Source organism: Macrobrachium rosenbergii, chromosome 55 (assembly GCF_040412425.1).
Source record: "Macrobrachium rosenbergii isolate ZJJX-2024 chromosome 55, ASM4041242v1, whole genome shotgun sequence".
NCBI classification, from domain to species: Eukaryota; Metazoa; Arthropoda; class Malacostraca; order Decapoda; family Palaemonidae; genus Macrobrachium; species Macrobrachium rosenbergii.
In genome coordinates this window covers 43410553-43420318 of record NC_089795.1, presented here as the reverse complement: position 1 = coordinate 43420318, position 9766 = coordinate 43410553, and positions in this window count along the sequence as shown.

Genomic DNA, 9766 nt, shown 5'->3' with positions numbered 1-9766 from the left:
CAAAGTATCCGCTCACAAGTTTCTTAACAGATCAAATGGCTTGAGATAATGATTGTCCTTCCGTTCTTTATAGTTTTGCTGTGTTATTTGCTGTTCCATTTTCTTTGATTCTTTTAATGTAATTTTTTTTTAAACACTTCATTGAGTTTTAAGAATGCTGAGAAGTTTTATTTAAAAAAAACTAATTCCTGGCTTTTAGTTGGCAAAGAATAAACTATGTACTGTAAATAGTTAAATATATTTAGATGAGACGGCTGTAGTTATAAAACAACAGGTAACCATCTCCATGTACTGTACATAATTACTTTTTATTAAATATTTCCATATGATTTTTTTCCTTATTTTGTAACTATTCGAGACTATTGGGTCTCCTTCAGCCAGCGTTATCCAGGATGTTTAAAAATGGGAATTTTATGGGTTAGTATATCGCAGAATGGGTCATTGGAGGAATGTAGAAGGAAAATTAGGAGATTGTTCTTTCCTTTCATGCCTAATATTTCTCACTCTCTCTCTCTCTCTCTCTCTCTCATAAACTATTCCTTGTATGAGTTGCAGTTTCATAATAATAATAATAACAATAATAATATAATAATAATAATGATGGTGATGATGATATGTTCCACGTGAAAATAATAACAGGCAGCTGAATTTAAAATCGCACAAAACACGCAACATTATTATTCAGTGACGTTTCTGCTGTCAGTCATTATCAGACTGTTTTCAGGAAGAGCTGACAAATTTATACAGACCAAATTACACAGACTTCGTGAAACATATTATAGCATGAGGAATTAGGAACAATTTAAAATAGTTCAGGAAATAATAAAAGAGTATATCGTTTAAATTCAACCGCGGAGTTTGGTTCAAAGATAATTGGTTCATAGATAAATATTATGGAATAGTAATCTGAACGCATTTTTTTTCTTAGATTTATTTCCATTCTGAGTTGTTATGTTTAAATTTTTTTATTTATTTGTATGTTGGTGGTTTATAGTTTTAGTGAATCATTTTGAAATTAGACTGCCCTTTCTAGATCCTGGAAGTTTATTGTTGTAATGATTGACAGTTTCTTTATCTCTTTCAATTTATATGTATATATATCTTGTGTATGTATGTATGTATGTATGTAGGTATGGTAGGTAGGTAGGTAGGTAGGTAGGTAGGTAGGTAGGTATGTATGTATGTATGTATGTATGTATGTATGTAAGTAGCTTACATACTGTACATACATAGCTTCTTACATACGTACATACATACATACATACATAGAAACCATCAAAATGTACACGTTCCGTCACATGGATACGTGTATTACTGAACGCTATTTTACCTTCACACAACATTACATGTTTTAATTCCATGGTGAAGAAGTGCCTGGAAATGGATATGAACAGCGTGTTTTGTTCCTTGAGCCTCTTCTTTTTATTTTTTAGAAGTGAGCGTTTGGGTGTTGTGGTTTTCGCTGGGATATTCCGTAGGGTTTTAAAACGAGATGGAGCAGCAGCGTCACTGTTCTCATATTCTGACACGATACAAAAGTCTTTCACTTTGTGTGAGTTGGCTTGTGTGAGTTCACCATTTGTAAGTTCACTCTGTGTGAGTTTGTTTTGTGTGAGTTCAGATTGTGTGAGTTTGCTTTGTGAGACTTCACTCTCCTTCCGTTTTATGTGTGTGCTCTCCCTTGTACGGCCAAATTGATCTAATTGTGCATGGAATGTCTTGTTAAATTCTTGATAAAATGAATGCTTGTGGCAGGGAGGCACGTAATACTGTAACTTTATCACACGTACTTTTTATATTTATATATATATATATATATATATATATATATATATATATTTTATATTTTTATATATAAACATATATATATATTATATGCATATTATATATAAACATACATACATATTATATATATATTATATTTATATTTATATATATATATATATATATATATATATATATATATATATATGAGTGTATGTTTATGTGCGAGTAATCTCTCTCTCTCTCTCTCTCTCTCTCTCTCTTCTCTTTCTCTCTCTCTCTCTCTCACTCACAGAAAATGGCCAAGCTATCTAAATTACAACATTGATAAAAAAAACGTACTTTTTTTTTATTTCCCGAAATGACATATTCTTATGCTGATAAGGTAATTTCCATAGGAGCTTATTGGCGCAATAATGAGCCGGCCACCGAATTTTCACATTCACATGTAAATTAACGTAGCGAAGTCCCGGTCGCTGTTTTTATTTCCATTGGCCTGGAAAATACTCCCCCATCAATCATGGTGGCCAGGGAATCTTTTTTTTTTATTTTCTTACTTTTTAAAATTTTTCCAATTGTGTGATAGGACAATGAAATCACCATTATGATTATGACAAACGTCACTAAAGGTGATTAATAGATTCGCCATGTCATTTGCTGTCGGGAAAGCCGAGTTTTTTTTTTATTTCTGTTTGCGAAACATTTTGGTTTTTATTGGTTGTGTTTTTGTTGTGTTTAGAGTTAAGCGAATTTCACCTTGTGCTTTCTCTCATTTTTTTCCATTAGCGATGGTTAGTTCTGAGTTTGTCTCCACTTAAGGGTAAAAGACGTTTGAGGATATAATTATATATATATATTATATATATATATTATATATATATATATATATATGTGTGTGTTTGTGTTTGTGTATGTGTGTATATACCTGACACTGCACCACATTCAAAACCATAATTTAAATAAGGAGCAAACTTATTCCCAGGGGATAAATGTAAAAATTTTAGCATGTCTTGGGGTGTGTGCATATATATATATATATATATATATATATATACATATATGTATACACAGTATATATATATGTGTGTGTGTATGTGTATACCTGAACATTATTTATTCAGTTGTGCACTGCGCCTATTCAAAACGAAGAACCGATGTGCTACCTAAACAGGCGCATCCATCCCCTCACACTAGAAAACATCTTGAAGAAGTGACTGTACGGAAAGATGGACACGAAGACCTTTTACTACTGACGGGTCAGAGATGAAAGATAGTGAGTTTTAGGGGAGACTTAGAACAGAAATTAACTGATTTCGTGGATTCATTCGTGACGTCAAAGTACTTGTTCACTTTGTCACCGCTAATCTATGTGAATCTGCTTTCTGTACTCCAGTAGCGATGAATGAATACAAATTCAAAAGAACCATTAGAAAGCTGACGATGACTTGAAGGTGGCACTGTCTTTAACTGGACCTGGAATTCACGAACTAGTTGAGTCAGTAAATCTGGAGAGTTCACACTGATATTGCTTCTGGCTGCTTTGTTCGATTTTGTGATATTAATATCAAAAGCTGCTTATACATTCATCGAAACATAATGCTTCAAAATTAGGTTGCAGCACCTTAGGTCAAGTTAGGTTAGGGAAGGTTAGGCTATGGTGTGTTCCTGTATTTACATTGCCTTCCATGGCGTAAGTTTGCAGACTCCGAACGCATATTTGTTTATGTATTTAGTTATTTCTGTATTTATTTATTTGTTTAAGTATAAACCAGGTTCATAAATCTATTGTAGTGATGAGTGGGTTTTTCGGTCTCTTAATCCTGAAACATTTTAAAAAGATGGAACGCAGCCCACCTTTCAAAGGACCTTTTATTTCCCTTGAAGTCAAATTCTTATCCCTGCTAAAATGCGATCACGGGTGTTAGTCACGAATTCCAGTTTTAGTAAAATTACCATAGACATCCGCGCTTAACGATTTTGCCCTAGTCCTGTAAACAAAACAAGACAAAAATGAAGAACGATGTAATAATGGTTAATAAAGAAAAATGCTGATGATTATTATGTAGTGATTGATGATGATGAAGTTGCAGTTGACATAAATACTTGATACAGTACCCGTCAATACAGCGTGAAATCCAATACATAAAAGTTAACCAAATGCACTTAACACGAGAATAATGTAAGAATTCAGACCCACAAAACACTGTAAAAATATTTCGGACCTTATTCGATTATCGTCTCTTTCCCAGAATTCAGCATTTTCGTGTGGGGTTTGTTTTGCCGGAATTTGGGGGATGGTATAGGGGGCTGGGTTGGGGGGGGGATTATTATGGGTGGGGTGGCAGCGGGGATAAATAAAAAGGGGAAATGGTAGTCGTATTATATTGTCGTTGGAGTCGTATTATTTGGTCGTACGGGTCAAATTTACATGAGCGATTTTCATGCAAATGCCCCGACGCTTTTTTCGGGAGGAATCTGGCAACTAGGAATTTTCGATTTAAAGGGCTGGTGATTTAAGATTTCAGGGTAAATGTTTTTCTTTTGAGAGAGAGAGAGAGAGAGAGAGAGAGAGAGAATTTTTTTTTTGTTACTAGATGGAAAATATATTCTAGAGAAATCAGGTTGGGGTGGGGAAGGGTGAGTTGTTGTAGAGATTGATGATGATTGATGATGTTGCGGAGTTAGGGTTTAGGATATGTTAAAAGGTGAAGAAGTGCTTTGGGAAAGTCTTCTTACCTAAAAAGCTACTGATAACCGATATTGATGCATAACTGAAAGAGGTCACAGTATTTTTTAACAATTTCACTCACTCGTCAACTGAATTTCACCCATGGCACTAAATGCTTCGCTTTGTCTGAAGCTCACCCCATTAGCTTGTATACTGCGCTTTGTTTGAGGGAGACTGTAAGCTGTTGATTTCTCCAAAGACTTAATTTATTTGGGCACCAATCCAATACTCCCCGTACCCCCTTCAATCCTTGTCACCCCAGACCCCCCACCCCACCCCACCCCCACCCCCCGCAGTGGTCAGACTGCGAGGTAGACGTTGGTTGGTATCGATTACTCGAGAAAGCATTATTAAAAGGTAATTGCTTCGTTATGTGGCCATTAAAGAGAGCACAGGTACACTGTGAAGCTGCTCAATGTTATTTAATATTGCATTACTGGAAACCTTTACCTGTTTTGAATGAAAATTACGCCGATTTACATATTTTTATTTTTTATGCTCTTTTACACCAGATATACAATCGACATTTTTTAATTCAACCAAGAGTTACTAACATCCACAGAATAAACAGGTGTGCAGCAAGTGTAACAGAGAGAGAGAGAGAGAGAGAGAGAGAGAGAGAGCAATAATTTATAATTGAGAGAAAGAGCAGTTTTTTCTAGATTTCTCGAAGAAGCATCAGAAACGATGGCATCCCTGCATGTTCATAGTACTCCAGAGAGGGAAGTTGGCATCCCTGTGTTTCTAGTAATCCATTGAGGTCGTTTCTGAAGACCTAACGACCCAGTTGATAGGAGCAGAGAAATAATAGGCTAACTGGCTTCCAGGTTTTTCGATTCCTTCCTGTCCACTCGCAACCCAGGATCCACTTATAAGTGGGTCCTGTCGCAGCCAAAGGGGTCACGCTTGATAAAATGGGGACTATAGGATTCCCTACGATGTTAAGTGAAGGATTTTAAAATTAAGAATTTATTGGACTCTTTGCTGATGGTTTTCATGCCATCTCATGCCCCGCTGTCGAACTTCTCAGTTCCAGAGGTCCTTTATTCCTCACGCCATTTGACTGTGGAACAGTCTCCCTGAGGATGCCGTGCGATTGGAACTTCATAAGTTGAAGCGAAGATGCAGTGCTCCACTACCGTAATACAGTTCTTGTATTTTAATAATTTACTCACATTGTTATCTATTGATAAATTTGTTAATTTATTTTTTTTTCTTTTTTAATAAGTGACATCTTTTTGTGTTTCCCATTACCGTCTGTTACTTCTTTCAAATGAACACCTTATTTTTTGGAAGCTTGAATTTCAAGTCAGTGGCCCCTGTGTGATTGTTCCATATCAGTAAGGTTCATCTTCTGAATAATAATAATAATAATAATAATAATAATAATAATAATAATAATAATAATAATAATAATAATAATAATAATAAGAGTAAGAAAAACTGGAATGTTTTTTCAGTCTGATACAATTGAGATTTTATTTCATAATGTATTCATGTGCCGTAGATACGTGGAACATTAAATAGATAAATAGCCCTTTTTTTTAGTGTAATAAACGTCAGAGAGATGGCCCTTCTTATGAATATTTTTCCCGTGGATATTAAGAAAATATGCATTACGTTTCTTTTTCATTTTTTTTTTAGTGTACAATTTTGTTTCTTATGTTAGAAATTCATTTAACACAGCTATGACGACATTTTGTAATGATAAATTTATTATTATTATTATTATTACTATTATTATTATTATTATTATTATTATTATTATTATTATTATTATTATTATTATTATTATTCAGAAGATGAACCCTATTCATGTGGAATAAGCCCACAGGGGTCATTGACTTGAAATTCAAGCTTCCAAAGAATATAGTGTTCATTAGAAAGAAGTTACAGAAGGTAACTGGAAACACAGAAAGAAAAGATCACTTTTTAGAAAAGGAAAAAATAAATTAACAAATTAATCAAATAAACATAAAATGTAAGCAGATTATTAAAATACAAGGGAATCCGTCTATCAAATAGTCTAAAAAGATTAATGAAAAAGGAAAATTGACCGTCACTTGTTCCATTTCGTTTACTTGTCAGGTGTTATTTGTTCTTTTCTTCTACTTTTTTTTTTTTTGCTTGAATGTTTTCGAAATTCATCTCTCAAAAAAGAGCGAAGAATTGGAGGTATGTCAAGTGTGACTTGCTCTTTCGTGTAAACGACTTGTCAGGTGTGACTTGTTTCCTCTTTTTCCTGGATTTTTTTTTTTTATGGAGTAAAGGAAATAGTTATTTGACTGAAGTGGCTTATTTCATTAAGGTTTGCTGTTAGAAGTTGGTTGTTTTTAAGTGATTTGAATGTTGAAGTTGGTTATTTCCTTGTTATTTGAATGCTGAAGTTGATTTTTAAGTGGTTTCAGTGCTGAAATTGGTTATTTTAAAATAAGTTAAATGCTGAAGTTGGTTATTTTCAAGTGGTTTGAGTGCTGAAGTTGGTTGTTTTCAAGTGAGTTGAGTGCTGAAGTTGGTTATTTTCAAGCGAGTTGAGTGCTGAAGAAGGTTATTTTCAAATGGTATGAGTGCTGAAGTTGGTTATTTTCAAGTGAGTTGAGTGCTGATGGTTATTTTCAAGTGAGTTGAATGCTGAAGTTGGTTATTTTCAAGTGAGTTAAGTGCTGAAGTTGGTTATTTTGAAGTGAGTTGAGTGCTAAAGTTGATTATTTTCAAGTGAGTTGAGTGCTGAAGTTGGTTGTTTTCAAGTGAGTTGAGTGCTGAAGAAGGTTATTTTCAAGCGAGTTGAGTGCTGAAGAAGGTTATTTTCAAATGGTATGAGTGCTGAAGTTGGTTATTTTCAAGTGAGTTGAATGCTGAAGTTGGTTATTTTCAAGTGAGTTTAGTGCTGAAGTTGGTTATTTTCAAGTAATGTGAGTTTGAAGTTGGTTATTTTGAAGTGAGTTGAGTGTTGAAGTTGGTTATTTTCAATTGATGTGAGTGCTGAAGTTGATTTTTTTTCAAGTGATGGGAGTGCTGAAGTTGATTTTTTTCAAGCGTGAGTGCTGAAGTTGGTTATTTTCAGATAATGTTGGTGCTGAAGTTGGTTTTTTCAAGTTATTTAAGTGCTGAAGATGCTTATTTTCAAGTGTGTTGAGTGCTGCTTTCATTGGCTGCGCCCCCATGTGATAATGATATGTCATAGGTATGCTTATGAAGACATTGAACCTCGATATAAATAGAACAAAGGGAATCACCGCCATGTTGACTACAGACACAATACCCATAGATCCTTTACATAGGGGCATCCTATTTCTTCATTGAGTGCTATTGTAGTAAGGTATCATTACCTGTCTGTCTCGCCTTCCCCATTTATATATATTATACATATATATATATATATATATATATATATATATATATATATATATATATATATATATATATATATATATATATATATATATATATATATATATATATATATATATATATAAGCATTAAGCTACAAACGTCCTTTGATATTCAATTCGCTCTACCTCGGAAATAATATATTTTCATAAATGTTCCCGAAGGGAAATTTTTTAGTTGATAATAAGTTCTTCGTCCCGTGGACTCGAACCAGCTGGTTCGAGCCCACGGGACGACGAACTTATTATCAACTAAAAAATTCCCCTCGATAACATATATGAAAATATATTATTTCCGAGGTAGAGCGAATTGATATTAAAGGACATTTGTAGCTTAATGCTTATAGCCCATATGAATCACGGTGATGTATATAAAAAGTCACGTATATATATATATATATATATATATATATATATATATATATATATATATATATATATATGTATGTATATATATATATATATATATATATATATATATATATATATATAACTGTATATACATATACATATTATATATATATATATATATATATATATATATATATATATATATATATATATATATTATAGAGATTGAACAATGACATTCATTCTCTATGCAGACAAGTGTCATCGGAAAAAACCCCTGGGTGGATTAGTTTTGTTCCATGTCTTAGACCCGCTCTAACATCATCTTAATGTCGCTGATATTCATTTTTCCTTCTTTCCATGCCACTTCTGGTCCCCGGGAAAGAAAACGAAATGAAATGTTACTTATGGTAATATATGTAAATCAAGTGCGGGGTTGGGAGCTGTGAATGGGGGTGGTTGGGAGTTGGGAACTCAGTAGGGAGGCTTTTTTGGGGGGTTTGGGAAGCTTTTGGGGAAGGGGGGGGTTAGGTATGGTTAGGAGGACCAAGGGTGTTAAGTTTCTCTCTCGCATCTCTCTGCCGTATCCATCGTTGGCTTAGGCCTATTGTTGTAGGGCTGCCTAACTGGCTGGTTGGCAGGTTCTGTCCCCCCCCCTTCCTTTTCTTGTCTTTTGAGTGGATGATTGTATCATTTGCGCATTTATTTCATCCCTGGGTGAGATGTTTATGTAGTAGATGAATTCGTAAGGCCAAGTGAGAAAGGCTGTTGGTGTTATTGTTCAGTGTCTAACTATGCTGTCGGTAATCCTATTCTTCACGTCTTGATTTTCTTTTTGCAAAAGAGGCGTGCTTCTTGCAAAATATGCAGTTGCGTTAAATTCAAGTTGCCGGATAACTGAAAAAAAAACTGTATGTGGCATGCATGGACCTAGAAGCTTATTGAAGAACCCATGGAGAGGCTTTGTTGGTGCTTAGTATAGAAGATAAATTGTCCGACGGTATTAAAAGTTGTCAAGCAAAGCGTGCGTTAGAATTTGTAAATTGGAGAGTGACTGGTTTGGTGTAAAAGTAGATATGAAACAATGGTGCGTCATGTTTGCTTGGCTGTTTAATAGTTTCCTGGACGAAACGTTGCGACAAGTTTCAGGAAGGACAGTAGATGTAGGTGATAATTTGAAGGATAAGAAAATGAGTCGTGAATGAAATGTGAAATGCTGGATGTTTAAAGATAATAGTATAGTATAGGTTTCAATTATACAAGAGAACTTATGGAAGCTAGTGAAAGAGTTTTAAAAGTATTTACAAAAAGGAGACACTTGAGAGTAAATGCAAGTTAGAGTGAGTTTATGTTGGGCACCAGGAAGATAGAACAATGAATTTTATAGCTATATGGGAGTGAGCATAATGACTAATGGTAGGGGAGAGGATTTACGACATTTTTGAAGCAAGAAAGATAGTATAAAATGACAGTAGAGAGAGACTTAGGATATCTATGGAAGACAAAGCGAAAATATATATGACACATTGAAACG